Below are 26311 nucleotides of genomic sequence, written 5' to 3'. Positions count from 1 at the left end.
CCAGGTGGCTTGTGCAGGTTAGTGCTGACTGATGCTGGTGGCAGGAAGTTTCACTGCTCAACACAAGGACTTCCCACTAGGACTGCTTCAGTGTCCTTACAGCTGCAGCTGGCACAGAGCAATCAGTTCAAGAGGCAGCAAGCAGAAGCTTTGATGCTCTTTATGAACTAGATTCAGAAGTCACATACATCTTGTCCATGACATCCAACTGGACACACAGGCCAGCCCTATTCAGTGTAGAGCAGACTACACACAGGGGTGAGTATCAGAGGACAAGATGCACTGGGGACCATCCTGGAGGCTGTGGACCATCACCAGGGAGAAGATTTTGTTTTGTTTTCAGCCACAAAGCCTTCCTTATCTCATAAATCCCTAAAGATACAGAATGGGAAAGAAATTCCAAGATCACTTAGTCTACACATCTAGGTCACATGAATCACTTTCTAAAAATAGTATCACTTAAAAATCTCTACTGATAATTTTTTTTTTTAAGTAAGCTCCACTCACAACCCTGAGATCAAGACCTGAACTGAGATCAAGAGTCGGTCCCTTAACCAACTAGGCGACCCAGGCATCCCTCTACTGATAATTTAAAACTGAGTTGTGTAAACCTTGTCTCATTTACATCAGAGTCTCAATATCTCCAAAGAGCAGGACATGCCTCTTACTTCTGAAACCCTTAGAACCTGCTGCCTGCTCCCTGGCCCATAGTTAGGGATACATACATTTTTGTAAACCTGACAAATTCCTGGTTGTCAATTGGCATTTGAAGATTAACTCATTGGTCAATATCCAGCCTCCCCTAGTTCGGTGTTCCCAGGTGTTTTGAAAGCCTTGGCTCTGGGGAGTGACTGACTCCAGAATTTAGGGAGAGGTCAGTTGTATGGTGACCCTCTCTCTTCAAGCTGAGGCTGAATTTATAGTCTGAATAGAAGGAGCACCTGGGTGGCTCAGTAGTTGAGCATCCACCTTCGCCTGAGGTTGTGATCCTGGGGTCATGCAGTCAAGTCCTGCATCAGACTCCCTGCAGGGAGCCTGCTTCTCCCTCTGCCTATGTTTCTGCCTCTGTGTGTGTGTGTCTCATGAATAAATAAATAAAAGCTTAAAAAAAAAAAGAGTCTGAATAAGACCCAGATGAAGTGATACAGAACCAAAAATACCACTGGGGGGTTCCTAGTCTGGTGATGCTAGTGAGCAAAGCATATTCTACAGGAGTGATATCTGTGATTTGAGGGGAAGGATGGCAGAAACAGTGGAGAATATTCGAGCAGTCTATATGAGTTTAGACAAATCCAGTCACCTAAATTCTCTGCATGTTGGTTTCCATATCACTTAACTGGGATAATAGCACCAATGTGCTTTCAAAGATGTAAAGTACCTGCAACTCTCCTACTGGAAGGACCCCAAATAGTTACAGTCACTTTACAGATCATTGGCAATATCCATTATAACTAACGATATAACATGAACCCCAGCAATTCTACTCTCAGACCTCAGAGCAGAGGTTCTCAGCCCTGATTGCCTGTTAGAACCACCTGGGGGAGCAGGCGTTTTTAAAATCCTGATGCCTAGGGGCACCTGGGTGGCTCAGTAGTTGGGCGTTGGCCTTCAGCTCAAGGCAAGGTCCCAGGGTTCTAGGATCAAGTCCTGCATCGGGGCTCCCTGCATGGAGCCTTCCTCTCCCTCTGCATGTGTCTCTGCCTCTCTTTCTCTGTGTCTCTCATGAATGGATAAATAAAATCTTTAAAAATAAATAAATAAATAAATAAATAAATAAATAAATAAATAAAGCAAGCAAAATCCTGATGCCTCAATACCACTCCTAAAGATGAAGACTTCATCAGTTTGGGATGAGGCCCAGAAACCGTTTTTGTTAAAAAGCTCCCAAGACTACTCTACTGTGCACCCTGCTAGAAATTCACACATCCAAAGAGACATCCACATTGTACCAATTACATAAAGAATGAAGCATCTAAATATAAAAAAGCAAGTCTTTAAAATTATTTAAAAACAGAAAACTACCTGCTAACCTTGGGAGACAGAAGGATTTCAAAAGAGTCAAATGGATAAACCATAAACAAACAGATTGATACACTTGGCTTTGAAATGTAAAAATCTTGTATTTGTAAATGCACCATTCATGAAAAGATAAGCCACAAACTGAAAGAAATAATTTGCTAATCATATCACCAAAGGATTAGTGTTCAGAATATAAAAAGAATTCAAACGTGTTAATCAGGAAAAAATGAATGATTTACTTACCATGATTTCATTATAAGGAGAATTGATAAATAAAATGAGCATAGTTACACAAGAAGTTTTCAGTAGTAAAAACTGGATCAACTATATTAACATATATACGTATATGTATGTTGAGACATGTGTATACATTGATATGAATAATTCTTAAACACAATGTTGATCAATAACAGCAAGATCTTCAGAATGATATAATAAGATACCAATTTCTTGAAAAATTCAAAACACACAAATCAATACTATTTGTGTTTCTAGATACCTATACAAGTTGTACAAGTATAAATACACACGTGAATCTGCAAGTTATTATCCTGGGTTTTATTTTACCTCCAAGAAGAAAGGAAAATTGAATTGGGGCTACAAATTAATCTGTAATATTTTGAGTGTTCAGCAGATAACTGAGTATATCTGCTGAAAACCCAATACATGAATGTTGTATCATTATACTTTTTTGGTATGCCTCAAAATATAAAAATTATTGAAATATCAACTAGTTCTAGCATCTTTTGGGGACTAGTCCTCTAGAGCCACCGAGGACTCCTCTGTGTGAAACTTTGATCTGTGTATCCAGTTTTGGTGAGCTGTCACTTTAAAGAGAAAGCAAATGAACTTGGTAGAGAAACCAAGGCAGAAAGTCTTTAGTTCCTTCAAAGTAAATGTAGTTTAAAACTACATTAAGAAAATAAGAACCCATTATTTCCAGTGAGCTACTGAAAAGACATTTTTAAAGAAAAAGTACTGATTATCTTTCAAACAAGAGTTTATTAACTGGAAATTTCCCTAAGTACTTTCATCACCACGGAAAGAACAATAGGCTTCTTTGTCCTGTTACCTTAATAGCAACACTCCCCCTGGGTCAGTTCGGTTTCCCGAGGTATGTACATGCAGGTGAATGATGGAAGGAAGGGGAAAAAAAATGTCACCAGCTGCTGACATTTACTATAAATCCTTAGCACTGCATCTAACTGGTATGGTAAGAATGTAAATGCCAGCTACGAGCTGTTGTTAGGAAGGCACCAACAAAGAGCCTCCTCTGCGCGGACCAGAAGAATTGAAAGAAAAATTGCCATTGAGTACATATAATATCAGCTCAGGAATAAATTATGTTGATATTGTCAATCTGGATCAAAGAAATAAACTGGCAATATGTAAAATAATTGGTCAAGTACCTTCCTTATATGTGTCACTATGATATAGAGATATTAAGAGAATGTTGGTTTGCTATATAGCATAGAAATCCATTTGTACTGTAGTTTACTGAGCATTTTAAATTGCTGCTACATACTGTGTTTTTTAATATAGAAGCGATATTCTTATTAGGCACTCCAACAGCGTCTCTTTTATCCTCTGTTTACAATTCAATCAGATCAGTTTTAACTGGATTATGTGCAAATATATACAGAATCACCTGTATAAGTAGCAGACACCGGGAAGTCATGTAGTAATATGACAAAATGTTTGACATTTAGGGATAGATAGGATTAGACAAAGTGGCTATTGTTGATGTAATTATTTACTTTTTTATAGATTTTATTTATTCATGAGAGACACAGAGATATAGGCAGAGGGAGAAGGAGGCTCCCCGCAGGAAGCCTGATGTGGGACTCAATCCCAGGACCCCAGGACTAAGCCCTGAGCCAAAGGCAATCCCTCAACCGCTGAGCCACCCAGGCGTCCCTGCAGTTTTAACTTCTTATATGCAATTAATCCTAAGTACCCATTCGGGGGCGCCAGAGGACAGCACAGGCAAGCTGAGCCCAGGGTCTCCAAGGGGAACTGACCTGTAGAAGCGCCTGCTCCACGCTGGTTAAAGAGTAATCAAACCACTAATGGGTTCTTGCCCCCTGGGGTGACTTGTGATGACAGTAGCACAAGTTGTCTTTACTGCCTTTGGCTTGATATAATAAAGGTTTGTGGAGCCCCTGAAATGCGATCTACTTTTCCATCTGAATGCTTAGAGCTTTGAGAACTGAGTCCTGGGTATAATGGTTCTCCCCCAGCCTGGAGTTATGGAAAATTAATCTGGTGGGTCTTTTATTCTTTCTAACACCTCCAGATCCTCATTAGCATGAAATGAGGCTGCTTGATAAACGTGCTTTTTTTTTTCAATTTGTCATATATTCAAAAAATAATTTGAAAGGGGAAAAAAAGTGATCAAAGTTCTCACCCAAATATTATAAAAGCACTTTATCTGATATGTCATTTGCAAATATCTTCTCCCATTCTGTAGGTTGTCTTTTAGTTTTATTGACTGTTTCTTCTGCTGTACAGAAGCTTTTTATCTGAAGTCCCAATAGTTCATTTTTGCTTTGGTTTCTCTTGCCTTCATAGATGTATCTTGCAAGAAGTTGCTGTGGCCAAGTTCAAAAAGGGTGTTGCCTGTGTTCTCCTCTAGGATTTTGATGGAATCTTGTCTCACATTTAGATCTTTCATCCATTTTATCTTTGTGTATGGTGTAAGAGAATGGTCTAGTTTCATTCTTCTGCACGTGGCTGTCTAATTTTCCCAGCACCATTTATTGAAGAGACTGGCCTTTTTCCAGTGGATAGTCTTTCCTGCTTTGTCCAATATTAGTTGACCATAGAGCTGAGGACCCATTTCTGGGTTCTCTATTCTGTTCCATTGATCTATGTGTCTGTTTTTGTGCCAGTTCCACACTGTCTTGATGACCACAGCTTTGTAGTACAACCTGAAATCTGGCATGTGATTCCCCTGGCTCTGGTTTTCTTTTTTAAAATTCCCCTGGCTATTCGGGGTCTTTTCTGATTACAGACAAATTTTAAGATGATTTGTTCCAACTCTCTGAAGAAAGTCTATGGTATTTTGATAGGGATTGCACTGAATGTGTAAATTGCCCTGGGTACCATTGACATTTTCACAATACTAATTGTTCCAATCCATGAGCATTTGAATATTTTTCCATCTCTTTGTGTCTTCCTCAATTCTTTCAGAAGTGTTCTATAATTTTTAGGGTATAGATCCTTTACTTCTTTGGTTAGGTTTAGTCCTAGGTCTCATGCTTTTGGGTGCAATTGTAAATGGGATTGACTCCTTAATTTCTCTTTCTTCAGTCTCATTGTTAGTGTATAGAAATGCCACTGATTTCTGGGCATTGATTTTGTATCCTGCCACACTGCCGAATTGCTGTATGAGTTCTAGCAATCTTGGGGTGGACTCTTTTGGGTTTCCTATGTACAGTATCATGTCATCTGCAAAGACGTAGAGTTTGACTTCTTCTTTGCCAGTTTGAATGCCTTTTATTTCTTTTTGTTGTCTGATTGCTGAGGCTAGGACTTCTAGTACTATGTTGAATAGCAGTGGTGAGAGTGGACATCCCTTTCATTTCCTGATCTTTGGGAAAGGCTCCCAGTGTTTCCCCATTGAGAATGATATTTGCTGTGGGCTTTTCATAGATGGCTTTTAAGATGCTGAGGGATTTTCCCTCTATCCCTACACTCTGAAGAGTTTTGATGCTGTTATTTTGTCAAATGCTTTCTCTGCATCTATTGAGAGGATCATATGGTTCTTGCTTTTTTCTCTAGTATCCAAGATCTATAAAGAACTTATTAAACTCAACAGCAAAGAAAGAAACCATCTAATCATGAAATGGGCAAAAGACATGAACAGAAATCTCACAGAGGAAGACATAGACATGGCCAACAAGCACATGAGAAAATGCTCCACATCACTGGCCATCAGGGAAATACAAATCAAAACCACAATGAGATACCGCCTCACCCCAGTGGGAATGGGGAAAATTAACAAGACAGGAAACAACAAATGTTGGAGAGGATGAGGAGAAAGGGGAACCCTCTTTCACTGTTGGTGAGAATGTGAACTGGTGCAGCCACTCTGGAAAACTGTGTGGAGGTTCCTGAAAGAGTTAAAAATAGACCTGCCCTACGACCCAGCAATTGCACTGCTGGGGATTTACCCCAAAGATTCAGATGCAATGAAACGGCAGGACACCTGCACCCCAATGTTTCTAGCAGCAATGTCCACAATAGCCAAACTGTGGAAGGAGCCTCGGTGTCCATTGAAAGATGATGGATAAAGAAGATGCGGTCTATGTATAGAATGGAATATTCTTCAGCCATTAGAAATGACAAATACCCATTTGCTTCGACGTGGATGGAACTGGAGGGTATTATGCTGAGTGAAATGAGTCAATTGGAGAAGGACAAACATTATATGGTCTCATTCATTTGGGGAATATAAAAAATAGTGAAAGGGAACATATATATGTATTTATGTATGAAGTGTGTATGAACGTGTGTTCAATTAAGTTTGTCACATTATATTCTTGGCTAAAGTCTATTCCAGGCATAATGCTTGTAGAAATCAAAACAATTAATTAAAAATTAGAATTGTTTTGATTATTGTTGGGCCGGGGGACCAGGGGAGATGGGGAGGCACCAACAAAACCCGGCGGACCCCCCACCTTGCTGCCCCCACCTCAGAGCACACCGCCAGGACAGGTCATCAGGGGGAGACTGGGCCTAGGTAGGAAACCTGAACCACACTTAACCCAGACCCCATTTAAGGGCATGGGCAGTTACTGCCCCAGGCCAATTACCCCAGTGATAGGCCTAATACCTTTCACCCCTGCAGACACACAACCCCTTCCCCTCCCCCCTTAAAAGGCCCGCTTGCCCTCCCCTGGGCGCGACTTCCCGCTCCCTCCCTCCCTCCCCTGCGGCCGCGGAACCTCCCCGGAGCGCGTCCCATTAAAAGCCTGTTTCGACCAACTTTTGCCTGGCCTCTCTATTTCATTTCACTACCGATCGGATTAAACCTGACAATTATTACATTAGAAGGGAAATGTTAAAACCCACAGGGGCTGGAGGTGTTTTGAAGAAGCACGCGTGCACATCTGAAACACTACTCGGGGTCTTTTAGGGAACGAAGTTGATACAGTGTTTTTGAATGATTGCGTTGGGATTTCGGGATTTATTTTTATCCTTGGCATAGAGTTCAGTTATTTCAGAGGGACAGAAGCCCTGAGGTGGAGTAGTCATTCCTTTTATAAGGAATTACTCCATCTGGCATGGGGATAATCTAATTTACTCACAAGGTTTGGATGCCAGGTCCACGGGAAAGGAGCTTGGGGGATGTGCAGCTTCAAAATTGGGCCCCAGAGCAGTGTTTCAGTTGTGCATGGACCTGGAGAGAAAGATTTTAGCAAGGAAACACTTTAACAATCCACAGAGACAACTGGGCTGTTGTTTTCAGGTGTTCTTATTGTATGATCTGTTATATGAGCAGAACATGTACTTCCTGAGAACCTGGCTGTTTGGTATTTATCAGGGGACAATCCTCAGACAAGTCTGAAACATCCCACCTCTGCAGTCCCATAGTTGGTCATTTCCCTTAGTGATCCTGAGTCACTAGCCACATTGAAAAATTTGTGATCCCCCAAACCAAACCATCATGTGCTCTTGTGTTCCTTCCTCCTTTGCTCAGCTGGTCAAATCCCACCAGCAATTCCTTGTGAGCTCTAGTATCATCTTCTGCATGATGGCTTCTCTGCCGCAGAGGGAGTGAGATGTCCTTCCACTGGGTGCTAACCTCCTCTCTTCATTCCTCTCCCATGGATTGTGATTTGGGGTTATTGTCTGTTCTGTTGCTGGACTGGGCACTGCAGGCTGGGAGGGAGGGACTAGGCCAGGTTCATGGTTGTATCCTCATTCTGGTCCAGGCTCAATAAACGTTTGTGCAAGTGAAGAAAAAAAAAAAAAAGAATATAATGCTTTGGGCCATACCTTCTCAATTTACATTTCATCTCATGAACTGTCAGGGTAGGAAGTGCAATTGGGTTTCATGTCAGATTGGAACACAAATATGATACTGTGAGACTACCTCTGTAACTGTATTTAAAATTTTTTGTCTCAAGCGAATGTGTATTGAATTCTGTTGTTTGTAATCAAAAGTGCCTTTTGCTCCATCACATAAGACTTATTTCCCAGGGACGTCTGTGTGGCTCAGTGGTTGAGCATCTGCCTTTGGCTCAGAGAGTGATCCTGGAGTCCTGGGATCAAGTTCTGCATCAGGCTCCCTGCATGGAGCCTGCTTCTCCCTCTGCCTTTGTCTCTGCCTCTCTCTCTCTCTGTGTCTCTCATGAATAAATAAATAAAATCTTAAAAGAAAAAAACCAAATATTATAAAAGCGAATTAGGGGTGGATGGGTTGATGCCTGATGAAAATATGGGTCAGTGGTTTTGCAAACGCAGGAAAGACTTCTCTAAAAGAAAGATCTCCTGAGAGGGCTTGAGAAATCCCCCTGTGGGCATGCTACAGGCCACAGCTTCTAATGTCCCCCCCTCTCCCGCCATTGTCTTTGTGGTTTTACCTTTCTAATTATTGTGGGAGACCAGAGGATACACAATACATGAGGTCAATCTGCGTTCACTTCTCAAAGCAGAACTATCTTCTTTTTTGCACAAGTCTTTACCAGAACATGGAGGGTGTGCAGGATACACTGGCCCAACAAATGAATGACAGCCCTCAGGCCTGCTCTCATGTGCAGTGGGAGCCTGGCCACACTCGCTTTTACATGTGATTTGAAACACAGACCAAATCCTGAATTTCTGTAATCAGTGGCCATTACGAACATGGTATATATTCTGCTTCTACTTGAAGGGCTTGAGCGAGTTTCCTCATCTGTAGAATAGAGATGATATTCCCTACCCATTTTAGAGATGATGAAGGGTGGGGAGTGGATTGAAAACAGCCTATAACCCAGGAAGCATTAGGCTTTTTTTGGTTTGGGGGGTTTTCAGCGATACTTAAAATAGGTGTCCTTTTTATTTTACCAATCTTTTCTTCTGCTTAGGGGACAAAGGAGCAAAACAACAGACAAAACCTGAGTGCCAGTAAGCTTGTAGACAGGCACAGTGCTGGGTTTATGGTAAAACACACAGAAGTTCCCAGTTTGGTGCAATTAAAAACACTCTTCTTATTTCTGCCTCAATTTATTTTTTGTGATTGCAAATAATGCTGCAATAAACATAGGGATACATATATCTTCGCAAACTAATGTTGTTTTATTTGCGTAAATACCCAATAGTGATCATTGGATCATGTGGTGGTTCTATTTTTAACTTTTTGAGGAACCTCCATACTGTCTTCCACAGGGGCTGCACCTTTTTGCATTCACACCAACAGCGCACAAGGGGTTCCTTTTTCTCTACATCCTTACCAACACTTGTTGGTCCTTGTGTTTTTTATTTTAACCATTCTGACGGGTGTGAGATGATATCTTATTGTGGTTTTGATTTGCATTTTCCTGCTGATGAGTGATGCTGAGCACCTTTTCATGTGTCTATTGGCCATCTGGATGTCTTCTTTGGAAAAATGTCTGTTCAGTACACATAAGATTAGCATGGCCCCTGTGCAAGGATGACATGCAAATCTGTGAAGCACTCCTTATTTTTTGTTAGTTTAAAAGGGGGGAGGGGAGGCGGGAGGGACAGGGGGAGAGAGAGAGAGAGCGAGAATCTTAAGCAGTTTCCATACCCAGTGCAGAGCCCAACGCTTGATCTCAGGGCCCTGAGATCCTGACTTGAGCCAAAATCAAGAGTCAGAGGCTCCACCGACTGAAGTATTTAATATTTTTTTTTAAAGAAGAAAAAAAATCTATTCAAATCCTCTGCCCATTTTTTTAATTGGTTTGTTTTTTGTTGTTGAGTTGTATAAGTTCTTTATATATTTTAAATATTGACCCCTTATCAAATATGTCATTTGCAAATATCTTCTCCTATTTCATAGGTTATCTTTTTTTGTTGTTGTTGATGGTTTCCTTTGCTGTGCAGAAGGTTTTTATTTTGGTGTAGTCCAATAGTTTAATTTTCCTTTTGTTTCCCTTGCCTGAGGAGATACATCTAGATGAATGTTTCTATGGCTGATGTCAAAGAAATTACCTCCTATGTTTTCTTCTAGGAACTTTATGGTTTCAGGTCTCCTATTTAGCTCTTTAATCTGTTTTGAGTTTCTTTTTGTGTGTGGTATTATGGTCCAGTTTCATTCTTTTGCAAGTAGTTGTCCCGTTTTCCCAACACCACTTGTTGAAGAGACTGTCATTTCCCCATTGTATATTCTTGCCTCTTTTGTCATAGATTAATTGACCTATAAATGTGGGTTTATTTCTGTGTTCTCAATTCTATTCCATTGATCTTACTTTTGTGCCAGTACCATGCTGTTTTGATTATTATAGCTTTGTAGTATATCTTATAATCTGGGATGGTGGTATGTCCAGCTTTGTTCTTTCTCAAGGTTGCTTTGGCTATTAAAGGTCATGTATGGTTTCATACAAATTTTAGAATTATTTGATCTACTTCTGTGGAAAATGTTGTTAGTGTTTTTGAGAGGAATTGCATTAAATCTGTAGATTGTTTTGGGTAGTATGAACATTTTAACAATATTGGTTCTTCCAACTCATGAGCATGGACTACCTTTCCGTTTGTTTGTGTCTTCTTCAATTCCTTCCATTAATGTTTTATAGTTTTTGGATTACAGATATCTTACCTCCTCTGTTAAGTTTATTCCTATGTATCTTATTATTTTTGGTACAATTGTAAATGGGATTATTTTCTTAATTTCTTTTCCTGCTATCTCATTACTAGTATATAGATTTCTCTATATTAATTTCATGTCCTGTGATTCCACTGAATTCTTATTTCTTCCTATTTCTGCTCTTCTGATAGGGATTATGTCAGAACTGTTCCTCCACCCCTAATGATGTTTATGTCCCCATCTCTGGAACCTGGGTGTATATTGCCTTACATGGCAAAGGAGAATTAAGGCTGCAGATGGAATTGAGGTGGTTCATCAGCTGACCTTAAAACAGAAAGATTGTCCCGAATTATCCAGCTGGCCCACAGTAATCATGTGAGTTATCAAATTTGGAAGAGGGAGGGCAGCCCGGGGGGCTCAGCGGTTTAGTGCCACCTTTGGTCCAGGGCATGATCCTGGAGACCCGGGATCGAGTCCCACATCGGGCTCCCTGCATGGAGCTGCTTCTTCCTCTGCCTGTGTCTCTGCTTCTCTCTCTCTCTATGTCTCGAATGAATGAATGAATGAATGAATAAATAAATAAATAAATAAATAATTTTTTTTTTTAAATTGGAAGAGGGAGGCAGAAGAGGAGGTCAGAGTTCCAGGACTCAATCCACCATTGTTGGCATTGAACATCATGAACCAAGGGATGTAGGCAGCTTCTGAAAACTGGAAAAGACAAGGAAATAGATTATTTCCTGCAGTGTTCAGAAAGGAACACAGCCTTGGTGATACCCACATTTAGCCCAATGACACTTCTGACCTCCAGAATGGTGAGGTAATAATTTTTCACCACCAAGTATATGGAAATTCATTACAGCAACCAAGGAAAACTGATACATAAATGAAATCATGTAAGTTCCTTAGAGCAGTAGGATGGTAAAATTGGTTGACTTTCCCCTATGCCAGTCTCTTAACTAGTTTGCCAACTTACCTATATGATTGCTCCTCTCCAGGAGTATCTATAGGATACCCACTAAGCTTCTTTCCAGAGGGTTATAAAAATGCACCCATTTAGAAAATAAGAGATATGCACTGTCTTAATCCTGAGTTCAACTCTAGAGGAAATTGTTACTGCTTCACACGCATAACTCTATCGAACTCCATTCTGAGGATGGGAATGGGAGGGAGGGATATAGTCTTTTACCACATTCCCAAGTGAGAGTTCTCCATAGGTGGTCTTTGCTATTTTTTTTTCTTCTTCTTCTTTTTTAAAAATTTTTTTAATTTTAATTTTATTTTTTATTTATTTTTGATTGGAGTTCAATTTGCCAACATATAGCATAACACCCAGTGCTCATCCCATCAAGTGCCCCCCTCAGTGCCCGTCACCCAGTCACCTCCACCCCCCACCCACCTCCCTTTCTACCACCCCTTGTTCATTTCCCAGAGTTAGGAGACTCTCATGTTCTGTCTCCCTTTCTGATATTTCCCACTCATTTTTTTTCCTTTCGCCTTTATTCCCTTTCACTATTTTTTATATTCCCCAAAAGAATGAGACCATATAATGTTTGTCCTTCTCCCATTGACTTATTTCACTCAGCATAATACCCTCCAGTTCCATCCACGTCAAAGCAAATGGTGGGTATTTGTCATTTCTAACGACTGAGTAATATTCCATTGTATACTTAGACCACATCTTGATCCATTCATCTTTCAATGGACACCGAGGCTCCTTCCACAGTTTGGCTATTGTGGACATTGCTGCTAGAAACATCAGGGTGCAGGTGTCCTGCCGTTTCACTGCATCTGTATCTTTGGGGTAAATCCCCAGCAGTGCAATTGCTGGGTCGTAGGGCAGGTCTATTTTTAACTCTTTCAGGAACCTCCACACAGTTTTCCAGAGTGGCTGCACCAGTTCACATTCCCACCAACAGTGCAAGAGGGTTCCCCTTTCTCCACATCCTCTCCAGCATTTGTTGTTTCCTGCCTTGTTAATTTTCCCCATTCTCACTGGTGTGAGGTGGGATCTCATTGTGGGTTTGATTTGTATTTCCCTGATGGTCAGTGATGTGGAGCATTTGCTCATGTGCTTGTTGGCCATGTCTATGTCTTCCTCTGTGAGATTTCTGTTCATGTCTTTTGCCCATTTCATGATTGGATTGCTTCTTTGTTGTTGAGTTTAATAAGTTCTTTATAGATCTTGTAAACTAGCCCTTTATCTGATACGTCTTTTGCAACTATCTTCTCCCATTTTGTAGGCTGTCTTTTCGTTTTGTTGACTGTTTCTTTTGCTGTGCAAAAGCTTATCTTGATGAAGTCCCAATAGTTCATTTTTGCTTTTGTTTCTCTTGCCTTCATAGATCTTGCAAGAAGTTGCTGTGGCCAAGTTCAAAAAGGGTGTTGCCTGTGTTCTCCTCTAGGATTTTGATGGAATCTTGTCTCACATTTAGATCTTTCATCCATTTTGAGTTTATCTTTGTGTCTGGTGCAAGAGAGTGGTCTAGTTTCATTCTTCTGCACGTGGATGTCCAATTTTCCCAGCACCATTTATTGAAGAGACTGTCCTTTTTCCAGTGAATAGTCTTTCCTCCTTTGTCGAATATTAGTTGACCATAAAGTTCAGGGTCCACTTCTGGATTCTCTATTCTGTTCCATTGATCTATGTGTCTGTTTTGTGCCAGTTCCACACTGTCTTGATGACCACAGCTTTGTAGTACAACCTGAAATCTGGCATTGTGATGCCCCCAGCTATGGTTTTCTTTGCTTTTTTAACGATTAGAGACTTTTCTAAAGCCAGTCTTAGAAGCTAAGGTGACTTTGCAAACCAAACCCTTGGCTCCCCACTCCTCCCTCCCTTTCTGCAGGGCTCCACAGTCCTGTTTTCCCATCTCTATAGTTTCAGTGGGAGACACCTGCCTTCTTTGTCCTTCAGCCCACTTTCTGTAACCGATTCCCCACTGTAGACAGGAGACAGCAGAACTTTGAGTTCATGTCAAAAAGACTTTCTGAGGGGGGCACTTGATGGGATGAGCACTGGGTATTATACTATATGTTGGTAAATCAAACTCCAATAAAAAATATACAGAAACAAATGTCAAAAGGACTTTAACCAGTGCTCCGCTCAGACCTCTCCTGTGCACATGTGCCTGGGAGGCAGGAAGGATAGAGTCCTAGGGCTTAGGTCCTTATCCAAGTGAGGAGAAACTTACTACTCAGCACCATGCCCAGGGATGTTCCTCGGATTTGCTGAGGCAAATCAAGAGAAAAATAAAACATAACATCACGTTCCTGGTGCCCAAGAGCCCACTGGAAATAATCAGAGGAAATATCAGAGATGGGTCTTTGTGTGCAGCAGCACCAGCTGCCAAGAAACTCTACTGCTCTCTGCTTTCCACAGAATCTGATGAGTACCTGGATTGTTCAGTCCACAAAAATAAACCCAAGAAAATTCTGGAAGTGTAATGGTGATGGTTGCACAACATCGTGGATGTACTCAATGCCACTGACTGTACACTTAAAAATGGGCTAAGTGGTAACTTTTATGTTATGTGCATTTCACTACAATTAGGGGGGGAAAGACACTCAATAGCTTGCTTCTAAAACCAAAGATGCATTCTTGATTCTCTTCTTTCCTCACTCCATATGACTAATCTGTGGGAAGGCTGATCAACTGTACCTCTAGGAGGCTTCTGGAATATTCCCCTTCACCGCCACAACCATGCCCTCCACAACTACTGGTGCTCTGCTTCAACTGCCACAGTAGGAACCTCCTAACTTATAACCTGCCTCTTCCATAGACCTTTCCCCTTTAGTGGCCCACTTCCCCCAGCAGCCAGATCCTAAGTTAGCTCATGGTGTTCCTCTGCTGGAAACCTGTGGGATTCCCCTCATTCTTAGAATAAAAGCCAAGTGTCTTACCTGGACTCCAGGCCCCCGTGATCTGACTCAATTGCCTCCCCAGCCCCATCTCCTGCCACTTGCTTTCTTGCTCATTGGGTTTCAGCCACAGTAGCCATCTTTCTGCTCCTTGAATATGCTAACACCATGCCCACCTGTTTTCGCCATTTCTCTGCCAAGTCTTTGCATCCTGGCTCCTTCCAGGCACCGAGACTTCAGCTTCACATACCTCTATAAAAAGACTGTCCCCTCTGACTCTAGAGTAGCCACCCTGTCACTCCATCACATGTCCTTGTTACATTCTCCATAAAGCCCTCACCATTCCCTAACATTTCTTGTTTATTTGTCTAATAAAATATGGCCCATCTCCTCCCCCTACAATGGAAGGTCCGTGATGATCAGGAACCTGGACTTCTGTGTCCCCAGCACCTAGAACGGTGTCTGGCATATAGGTACACAACAAATATGACAAAGTGAAGGATTAAAATCCCTTTTCCTCACACTGGGAATATTGCCAGCAGTGGCTTGACTGGTGGAGCCCAAAGAGATATATCCATGCATTTGGAAAAACAGCCTCTGCAGATATAATTAAGTTAAGGGTCTTATGGTAAGATCATCCAGGATTACCCAGGTGGGCTCTATATCCAACAAGTGTCCCCAGCAGAGATGGCCATGTGAAGACAGGGGCAGAGATTGGAGGGATGTTGACACAATCCAAGGAACATCCGAAGCCACTGGAATCTGGAAGAAGCAAACAAAGATCCTCTGCCTTAGAGCCTTATCAGGGAGTATGGCCTGGCCAGCACCTTGATTCTATACTTTTGGCCTCCAGAACTGTGAGACAATGCACTTCTGTGTTTTTGAGCCATCCAGTTTGTGGTAATTTGCTACGGCAGCCTAGGACACCAATATACTCCCCAAATTTACTTTTTAAAAAAATTCTTCTGGCATGCTGTATGTTCACGTTGACACCAAATTACCCATACAAACCAGGTTGTACTTATCTTCCACATCTGTCATATTCCACCACCTGTGGGCTGAAGGAAGGGTGTTCCTGTCCCAGTCCTCAGTACCACCCACACAGGGTGCTGGGATCAGAGCAGGCACACAGCAGGTGGGTACTGATGCACTGTGGGGAGTATCCATGTGTCTACTGCCGAGGGAGGCGGCGGTTACAAAGCAATGGCTCAGGCGTTGGGATGGATCCAGGAAGCTTTGCTGTCTGCCAAAGCCCTGAGTTGATACAGGTTTGGGTATCATTTTGGCCTGTCCACACCTTTTCTACAATCCCTCAAACCCTGCCTTTAGCTCCTCTTACCATGGTCCCCCCTGAACCTCAATACAGTGAAAAGATTTTTTTTTAAGATTTTATTTATTTATTTGAGAGACAGCAGAGCAAAAGAGAGGGAGCATGAGTGGCACACAGCAAGTCTGATGGGATTCACTGGGATCTTTCCAGGCCAAGGAGGACAGGTCAGCAGGAGAGACAACCGAGAGATCAAAGTAGCCCACAAGACAGCAGGGGAAATAACAGGCCCAAGGCAAAAAGCAAGGACCTTGGGGTTGGTTCATCAGTAAAAACTACGGCCCCCTGGACACCAAATGCAGAGGGAACCCCTGTACACTCCCTGAGCGTCTGGCAGCCGTGTTTGGGAACCGCAGACACATGTCTTTTCCTAAGGCCATACCTCTGTTTTTCTTTCCTTTTTGATTATGGGTTTTTCCACTTCATCTTCCCTGCCCAGGCCTCTCTGGGGAACTTGTGCTCCTTTGCAATGAGGTTTTTCCCGCTTTGCTGGAGAAAAGAGACAGTGTACATGTCCCATGAGGAACACAGAAGGCAGCCTCTACCCCCTCCTCCTGCCAGGGCCCTTCTGAGGGATGGGGGCAGGGAGGGGTGACTTCCCTGCCCTGGGCCAGTGGGGGGCCGAGTGACAGCAGTTGGGAAGGAGGCACTGGGAGGTCTATTTTCTGTTTCTCTTGCTCTTTTTTTCCCTTCCATTTTTTCCCCCAAATGAAGAAAAGAGCAAAAATTAATGTGAAGCAGAAGCAAAAATAAAAAGAGGAAAAGAGCAGATGGAGATGGGATGGTGACCCCGCTGAGGTAAAAACGGGAGGCTTGGGGTGCCTGGGGGTCTCAGTCGGTGAAGCATCTGCCTTGGGCTCAGGTCATGATCCCAGGGTCCCGGAATCGAGTCCCACATCGGGCTCCCCACAGGGAGCCTACTTGTCCCTCTGCCTCTGTCTGTGTCTCTCACGAATAAATAAATAAAATCTTTTAAAGAAAACAAAACCAGAAAGAGGCCACAGAGGCAAATGGACTTGAAAGAAGAGAGGCTTCCATCTACTCCAGAAAATCTATTTGAGAAGTAAGGCAGGGACATCTGTGATTGGGGGCGCACACACACACACACACACACACATACATACACACATTTGCACATGTGTCAGAGTATACACAGGCACACACATGGGCTGCTTGGAATGAGTCTGTCTGGGCCTTGCTTGTCCTAGAAAAGTTCTGAAGGGATCACAATTATGGCAAAGGCAGGATGGGAGGACAGACACCAGCAGGGGTGGCAGCCCTGGCACTAGTCCTGGGTAAATAATTTCGTTGTCAAATAAAACACAAGTACACAAATGAATGAATTTTAAAATAAACAAATCACACAAACCACACAAAACAAACATACGGCTTCACAGATCAGTATAACATGAAGACCCGTGTAACCGCTACCCAGGTCAACAGAGCTTTTCCAGCCAGTCAGTCCCCAAGTCCCTTCTATGTGTTCCCTCCCGACCACACCCTTACCCCAACAGCAGCCCCACCTCCTGACTTTTATAAGAATCACAGACTTGCGCTTTGTATAGTTCATTTATTTATTTTTTCGCTTTTTATAGTTTATTACTCAGGTGTGCATCACTAGACACTGTAGTTTATTTAGTCTCACACATTTTTAATTAGATGTGTCCTTTCCATCTCATAAATTTCTGAATTTCCTGCTGGATCCTTCCCTTCCTTACAATTTCCCTGTGGCAGACCTGAAGAAGTTTCCCACAGTCTGGATGTTGCCCGGCACACCCACCACAGTGCTAGGAAAGCCCTTGGCTACCATCTGAGAGGACAATAGGGGAATGATGGATAGAACCCCTGGCCTGAGTGTCATCCCAGCTCTGACACTAACTGGGAAGCCATCTGGTGTAGCCAGGGGACCTCTAGTGGAACAGTTAAGGGAATAGGCCACAGAGTTGGGGGAGCAGGTACCCATTTCTGGTTCTAGGACTTAAGATTCTCTGGGTCTGTTTCCTCATCCATATAAAGAGTGTGCAATTCATATCACAGAGTCGTCATAAGGATTCAATGAGAAAAACTCTTCTTGCTTCTCCTGAGACATGAGTATCAGGATATATAGTATGCTGGTGCTATTATTACCCTCATTCTTTTTTTTTTTTAAGTTAATTAGTTTGTTTATTTATTTATTTATTTATTTATTTATTTATTTATTTGACAGAGAGCGCGGAAGTGCACAAGCAGGGAAGCAGCGGGCAGAGGGAGAAGCAGGGAGCCTGATGTAGGGCTCCATCCCAGGACCCCGGGATCATGACCCGAGCCGAAGGCAGACACTTATCCAACTGAGCCTCCCAGGCCCATTACTAAAATCACTTCAGGCAGACCAGCTCGCCTCTGAAGTTCAGGTCAGTCATCCAAAGAATCCGTGTTTTTTCGTTACACAGTTAAAAATACATGCCTTTAAAAATGCATCCTAGTGGGTTGAAATCCGTGTCTGCTTTCCTTCTTCCTACAAGGCTTCTCCTCTTTTCTATTTGCTTTGGCATTTGAACACGTTCCAGACAAGTCAGTCATTGAGATGAGGTCGTTAATTTGCTTGAAGCAGACATGTGTCAGCCTTCGTCAGGGGGCAGCATTCATTTCAAACCTTGCCAAGAACACACTGAGTGAAATAACCATTACACATGCCCTGACCTCCCGACGGGTCCGTTTTGAGGTTCAAACAAGATGATAATGGTCTTCGGTTCGCTTTGAAAGTGAAAGCACTGGCAAGGACAGGTGCTATTTTTCTGCCTTTCTTTCTTTCTTTCTTTCTTTCTTTCTTTCTTTCTTTCTTTCTTCTTTCTTTCTATATATATATATATATATATATATATATAGAAAAAATATATAGGCAGGCGCTAAACCACTGCGCCACCCAGGGATCCCTATATTTATTTTTTTAATTGGAGTCCAGTTTGCCAACATACAGCATAACACCCAGTGCTCATCCCGTCAAGTGCCCCCCTCAGTGCCCGTCACCCAGTCACCCCCATCCCCCGCCCACCTCCCCTTCCACCACCCCTTGTTCATTTCCCAGAGTTAGGAGTCTCTCATGGTCTGTCACCCTCACTGATATTTCCTGCCTTTCATTCTTACAGACTCAGAGCACAAGCAGTGGCTCCTCCTCACACCTTGCTGGTGGCTGTGCTGGGACCGGACCCTGGGTCCTGACCCCCAGCCCCGGTAAAGCGTGCCTGGCAGAGGTCTTAACCTTGTCCCACGTCTTGCAGCTCCTTCAGTTGAAAGCAGCTTCAACTATTGTCTAGAAAGAGGAGCCCCTGCCATCGCCATGGACATTCAGTGTGGAGGGAAGACCACTGGCTGGGAGAGGGAGATGGGGGGGGTGGTGAGCTGGGCAAGGGCAGGAGGCACAGAGACAGTACAGACACAGTGAGCATCTGGATTCTGAAGTAACAGCAGAAGGGACCAATTTGAGAAATTTCATTTATCTTTTGTTAAATTTAACTTTCTGTTTGGAGACATCCAGACTCACACAGGAGAGAATAGTACAATGAACCTCCACATTCCCAGCACCACAGGCATCAGTTGTCATGTTTTGCATTTCACCGGTTGTTGCCTGTAGAGATGGAGAGAGTGAGATTAGTTAGAAGGTGAGGGAGAGGGGAGGGTGATGAGGGAAGAGAGTGTAAAAGGGAAAGAAGAATCTAGAGTGACCCTAGGCCTCTGGCCATGTTTGGTAGAAAACCTTATAAGGAGCCAAGCCAGTACAGAGGAACTCGGATGAGCTGGGAGAGCAGTCAGTGCTGTTTGCACCCCTACCTCTCAATTCCTTACACTAATATTTACTAAATGAATAGGCAAAGGATTCTGGATACTGAGGTCCAGCAGGGGTGAATGCTAAGCAAGAGAGAGCTGATGGGTCATCTGTTTTGTTTTCCCTCTGGTCCTCATACGTTGCTTTTGCCTCCTGAGGATTTCTGAAAATGAAAAATAGCTACCTTGCCAGAAAGAGAGAGGTTTCACTTATGAACTGAAGGATGCGAGAGAATGTTCCAGAAAAAGACCAGGTGGTGTAACATGGTTGATGGTCCCATCTTACTACAAGCTGCCCAGGCTGTGCTCCAGGGGCCTCTCTGCTGGGCACAAGAATTCAGCTCTACCTGGCAACCCCCTACCCTCTCTGCCATGTGTCTGGGAACACACCTAGAGCACGTGATGCAGGAAAGGAGAGGTACCCACGGTAGATCACTGCTGACCTATAGAGGGACTGGGACAGATGCAGGCCCCTCTTCATATTCTGGACATTCATGCTTACATTCAGTTTATGTCAGGATGACACTGACTGTTCTCAGACATGGAGAGCTTCCTGCTTCTCCTCCACTATGTATAACCAGAGATGTTATCACCCCAGTTGGCCAATCATAATTCCAAAGTGACTTTTCCTTATCACAATTTATGCAATTACAGGCAACACCAAGGGTGCTCTTTGAGTCTGGTTTTATTACTTCTCCAGGTGTAAATAACCCCAACACACAGGCCTGAGTCACTTAAGGGTGCCCTCTGACCAGCTCTACGCTACTGCTTTCTCCCCTTTGCCTTCTAGCCAAAAAGCAAAACTATAAATTGCTCCTTCTGCTAGACTTCTACCAGCTGACAGTCTTCAAAGAAGCCTCTCTTGCTACAGTAATTTTTCTCATTAATTTGAACTCAAAGTATGCACGTGCTATTTTGACAAACCTGTTGCACTATATTTGCAACCATCACCATGTTGTCGTTTGACACGTCAGTGTTGTGTCATGTTCTTGACTAGACTCAGAGTTCCTTGAAGACTTGCTTCTTTGCCCCCCATACAGAGGCAGATGTCTAGAGTTTACGGATTCATTCGGAGGTGCTTCTTCTGAGTCTTTCTTTAGGCAGCTTCCTGCCCCAAATATAGAGATTAGAAGCCCTAAGGCAGTGGACATTTCTCAGCACCACCTGGGACCTTCTGAATTGTCTTCATCATCTCTGACACCTGTGGAGACCTTGAGAGTGACCCAGAGGGCACATGTTGCCTTGGGTAAATGTGGCCTCAGGGTGAACCCGTTTATGAGAGTTGCATGTTGGTTACTAAGACTTTTAATATTTCTTATCATCAAGGGCAGGAATTTGAAGTTGAGAAAATTCTGTACAAACAGACTTTGTTAAAATAGTTCTCTTCCCTGAGCCTCCCCTATGCTTTAGTGACTTTTCTACAATCACCTGCCTTTGTTCAATCTAGTACAAAAACAGGTAGGTTTTGTCCCTTCTTTGGGTCTTCGTTTCCTTATCAGGGCTCCCATGTCACATAAAACCTATATTAAATGTGCGTGTTAATCTGTTTTAAGTCAATGTAATCCACAGGGATAACCAAAAACTCTAGGTGGGTAGAGGTAGAATTTGCCTTCTCTGCACTAAGAAAATGAAATTTAAAAAAATACACAAAAGAGGTACCTATGTGGCTCAGTTAAGTGTCTGCCTTCAGCTCAGATCACAATCCCGGGGGCCTGGGATGGAGCCCTACGTCAGGCTGTGGGGAGCATGGTTATCCCTCTCCCTCTGCCACTTCCCTTGCTTGTGCTTGCTCACTCTCTCTCTCTGTCAAATAAATAAATAAAATCTTTTAAAAATAAGACAAAATATAAATCCTGTTGTCATTATTAGACTCAACAATCAGAAAATTATTCTCTAGAGCACCTGGCTGGCTCAGCTGGTGGAGCATGCGACTCTTGATCTCGTGGTTGTAAATTCAAGCCCTGAGTTGAATGTAGAAATTATTTTAAAATAAAATCTTTAAAAAAGAAAGGAAGGGAGAAACAAAATAATTCTCTCAAATTGCTATGAAGCATTCTAGAAAATTTCTTCTAATTCCTGCACTTCTTGAACTGGTAACACGTGGATCAATCTCTGTTCCTTAAATTTTGGGAAGCAATGGTCTAGCCCTTCTTTTTTTTTTTTTTTTTTTTTTTGGTCTAGCCCTTCTTGAAATAACTTGCCATGTTTTAATAAAACACAGTCTTTACTATACTATTTTAAGTAATATAACAATTAGTTTATTTTTTAAAAAAAGCATATTTATCCTTCCCCAGTGTTCTCCATTCCTCTGCCTGGAGCAGCCCCACCTCCTTCTTCTTCTCTTCCTCCCTTTGTCCTTCCATTTTCTTTATCCAGAATCCCGATAGCCAACTAACTGGAGGGTTTGACCTTTTCTTATGAGTGAATTTACCCCCGTGTTGCAATTTCTCTGGGGCACAGGCGGGAACAGAGCCAAGAACTTACACTGAACAGGATCACATCTTGAAACAGGGGTGGGTAGGGACACCTGGGTGGCTCAGTGATTAAACATCTGTCTTTGGCTCAGGTTGTGAGCCCGGAGTCCTGGCACCGAGTCCCACATCGGGCTCCCTGCAGGGATCCTGCTTCTTCTTCTGCCTATGTCTCTGCTTCTCTGTGTCTCTCATGAATAAATAAATAAAATCTTTGGAAAAAAAGAAGGGGGAATGCTATAACTGCTTGCCAACTGGCGGGAGGAGACGGAAGAGACATATCTGTTCTTAAGAGGCAATAAGGTATGTTCCTAGCTTCTATTTTAGGGTGCCTCCACCTTCGTTCCCTCCAGCAAGGCGTGGGTGCCCATTATTCCGGAAGCCAAGCTCTGCCACCCCCACCTTCCTCAATTCTTTCAAGAAGTCCACATACCCTGAGAGTTCTAGTTCTGGTTTGACCTCCTTACCCAACTGTCTCTTCCCTGGTGACCCAGCCTGCAGGCTCTGCCCAGGGCCCTGCTTCCTAATCACCAGTGTCAGGCTGATCTCCCAGGTGGTTACCAGATAATGTCTCGGTTCTATATTCTTGCCTTCACTGCCCACTTGATGGTCTATGGTAGACAAAATTATAAAGATAAAACCCAAAGATAAGAGTTGTCTAAAATTCAGTGAGGAAACAAAGTTAGGGCATACATCTCATTTATTGTTCCATCTTATGGTGTGGAGTCCCTGCTGGAGGGATCTAGTGGGGTGAGGGTCAGCCAGGGAAGGATCCACAGCCGACAGGCACTAAACAATTCTCGCTGGGTTAGGGGAGAGGAATTGCAGAAACGGGGCATGGAGTGTGTGAGGGAAGAGAGCAGGATGACTCAGAGACCAGCTCAGGTCAAGGTGGCTGGAGCTATGGGTGCCCAAGTGGGAGAAACAGAGGATAATACTGGTGAAGGAGGCCAAGGCGTGGCTCAGGCAGCTTGACCTGAGCTCCTACCAGTCTCATGAGACCCCTCACAGTAACCTCCTTTCTTGTCCTCCCCAAATCCACTGCCATGGTCAAAGTGATCCATTTAAAGCAGAGCTTAGCTGTGTCACCGCTCTGCTTCACCTCCATTGGTTTTCTATTACAGGTGGAAGTCCGTCCAAACCTAGCCTCCATGCCCAATGCTACTCCCTGTTCTGGCCTGTTTGGTACCAATCACCCTGGCTTGTTCCGATAAGCGTCCAGCTCAATGGCGATGCCATCCCCACGAGAGCCACAGGAATGTCACCTTTTTCATGAAGCAGGTATCCACAGATTCATCAGCTTAAGAAGATGAAAGTCCCATTGTCCATGTGCTGATTTTGGGAGTGGGCATTACCTCGTGAGGCTAAAGATGCGGGAACCCCACAACCAGCCATTAACTGCGGCTGGAGAAACGGTTATGCATATGCTCCAGGGAATTCAAGCAAACAAAGGTCAGCAAGCTATAGCCCATGAGCCAAATCCTGCACCTAATCTCCTGTTTTTTGCACCCTGTGGGCTATTTTTACATTTTTAAAATAGTCTTTCCTTTTTGGTTCTCCTTTTTTTTACGTATTTTAAAATAAAGAAGAACATGCAACAGAGACCATTCATGACCACAAGGCCTGTGTTTACTATCTGTTCCTTTACAGAAAAATTTTGCCAACCCCTGATATACAGAAAGGCTCACACAGGATTGTGTGTAATAACATAATCTGGAAACATCAACAGTAGAATAAATAAATTATAGCTTGTTCCCATAACAAATATTACACAGTGATGGAAATCAACAAATGGTAACTCCGTGTAGTAATTGGGATGATTATCATAAAGCATACTGAGCAAATAAAATGAGACAGAAAACATAAGCCAGGAGATTTCTCTCATATAAAGATCAAAGACAATCAAAAGCCAACTATCTAAATTAGAGATGCATATATGGATCTTAAGCTATGAGGAAAAAAAGAAATTTTTTTTTAATTGAAACTGTGATTACCTCAAGGGCTGAGGGAGAGGTGGTGACCAGGAAGAGGCACAGGAAGGTTTGTGTTCTTTTTTTTTTTTTAATATTTATTTATTTATTTATGATAGACATAGAGAGAGAGAAAGGCAGAGACACAGGAGGAGGGAGAAGCAGGCTCCATGCCGGGAGCCTGACGTGGGACTCTATCCTGGGACTCCAGGATTGCGCCCTGAGCCAAAGGCAGGCGCTAAACCGCTGAGCCACGCAGGGATCCCCCAGGAAGGTTTTTGAAGTGCCAAGCCATGTTTCACTTCACTGACCTTGGTGGTAGTTACATGGATTTTCTCTGCAAAACTAACCTTAATTTGTGTATCTGTATTTTATACATTCATCTTTACGTAAAATTGTATTGGTTAGCTATTGCTATAATAATGCTGTGCAACAAACCAGCCCAACTTTCAGTGGCTTAAATCACAGTCTTTTTTTTTTTTTTAAGATTTTATTTATTTATTCATGAGAGACACACAGAGAGGTAGAGACACAGGCAGAGGCAGAAGCAGGCTCCATGCAGGAACCCGACGTGGGACTCGATCCCTGGACTCCAGGATCACGCCCTGGGCTGAAGGTGATGCTAAACTGCTGAGCCACCCAGGCGTCCCAAAACTACAGTCCTTTATTCTCACAGCTCCTAGAGTTAGCAGGACCCATGGCTCTAATTTATCTGCTCCTTACATTAGATTTGCATATTGGCCAGGGCAGCTTTGCTCCAGGTGTATTCATTTTTACCCTGACTTAGGAGGCAGCAGCTACCCAGAGGAAAATTCTCTCATGGCAATTGCCAGAGGCTCATCTAGGGCACAGTGTGACTCCTATTGACTGAAGGAAGTCATATGACCAAGCCCAAAATCATGGGCTGGGGGAATGTACTCTGCCTGCAGTGAGGCAGTGGGGTAAGGAATTGCGGCTAATAATGTAAGTTTATTTCTCTTCCATTAGTTAGTTAGGAAGGAAATTGAGGTTGCTTTGGGGCATCCAGTTAGGAGTCAGAAATACTGATCTGGAGCTCAGGAAGATCTCTAATGCAGACCAAGGCCTAGTTCTTCTGCATTGTAGTAGCATAACATAAGCTAGGAGATTTCTGGCTTATGTTATGAGATTTTTTCCAATGCCCTTCAAGTGACTGGTAGTCTGGGGACAATATACCCAGGGAAAGCAAGGGCATCACTAATATGAGTTGGTCCCAAGAGGACTATCCAGTTTGGAAGATTTAGACAAGGACCAGCGGGAGGACAAGAGGAGAGGACTAAGGACAGAGTTTGACACTGAACAAGGCAAACGCTAGTGGCAGCCTAGTGTAGAATGTGCTGGGCCTTTGTTCTTGGGGAATCTTCTTAGAGAAAGAAATTTTGTTGGCTGTAGAGACTACATCTCATCTGCAATGGGTTGAGGCAATAAGAGATAAAATGGGACTGTTCTTCCAAGCAGCTGCCGAGCTGTGTTCTCAACCTTTGAGGCTCTGTTCTACCCTGGATCATGAGTGCTTTGGACTCCAAGCAGGAGCAGTGTGTACCACTGCTGATTTTCAACACTTGTCACCTTCCTCTAATCTCATTTTAAGAAATACAGTTCTAAAAAAGAAAAGAAAAGAAAAAGAAAGAAAAGAAATACAGTTCTAAAAGAGAGAGAGAGAGAGAGAGGTGGCTGGTAAAGGATGCTGTACCGAGAGAGGATATTGTATTGCCTAGAAATAGGAGAGTCTTGGTTTCTGTCCTTACAGAGGTGAATTCATGGTCAATGCCCTCAAGAAACTTACTATATATAGGGGAAATGCTTGTAAACACCTCATAGGAATGCAAGACAAGACCTCACGAGGGCTGAGTAGACTCACCTGCTATTTGCAGTGATGGCACCAAGGAAGCGGTGGCTCATGCTGCCCGGAAGTAGCAGGAGGGGCCGGTTTACAAAGAGGAGGCATTGAGGGCAGGGGCTGAGCTGGAGAAGGGATGGAATAGGCATCCTATGTGGCAGGGAAGCTTGAGGAGTATCTTAGGATGTGGAAGAAGAAGGTGGTGGATGAGGCTGGGAAGAAAGTTTAGGGCTCAGTGATGGAGGACATCCT

The 26311-nt window shown here is 43.1% G+C and overlaps 1 pseudogene; it reads left to right on the top strand.

Moving 5' to 3' along the window:
- Positions 1-9598: 9598 nt before the first annotated feature.
- On the top strand, positions 9599-9693 carry LOC112911098 (U6 spliceosomal RNA; annotated as a pseudogene).
- The last annotated feature ends 16618 nt before the right edge of the window (positions 9694-26311 follow it).

The sequence above is a fragment of the Vulpes vulpes genome, chromosome 5, assembly GCF_048418805.1.
Source record: "Vulpes vulpes isolate BD-2025 chromosome 5, VulVul3, whole genome shotgun sequence".
NCBI lineage: Eukaryota > Metazoa > Chordata > Mammalia > Carnivora > Canidae > Vulpes > Vulpes vulpes.
This window is presented reverse-complemented; position numbering and strand designations above follow the sequence as displayed.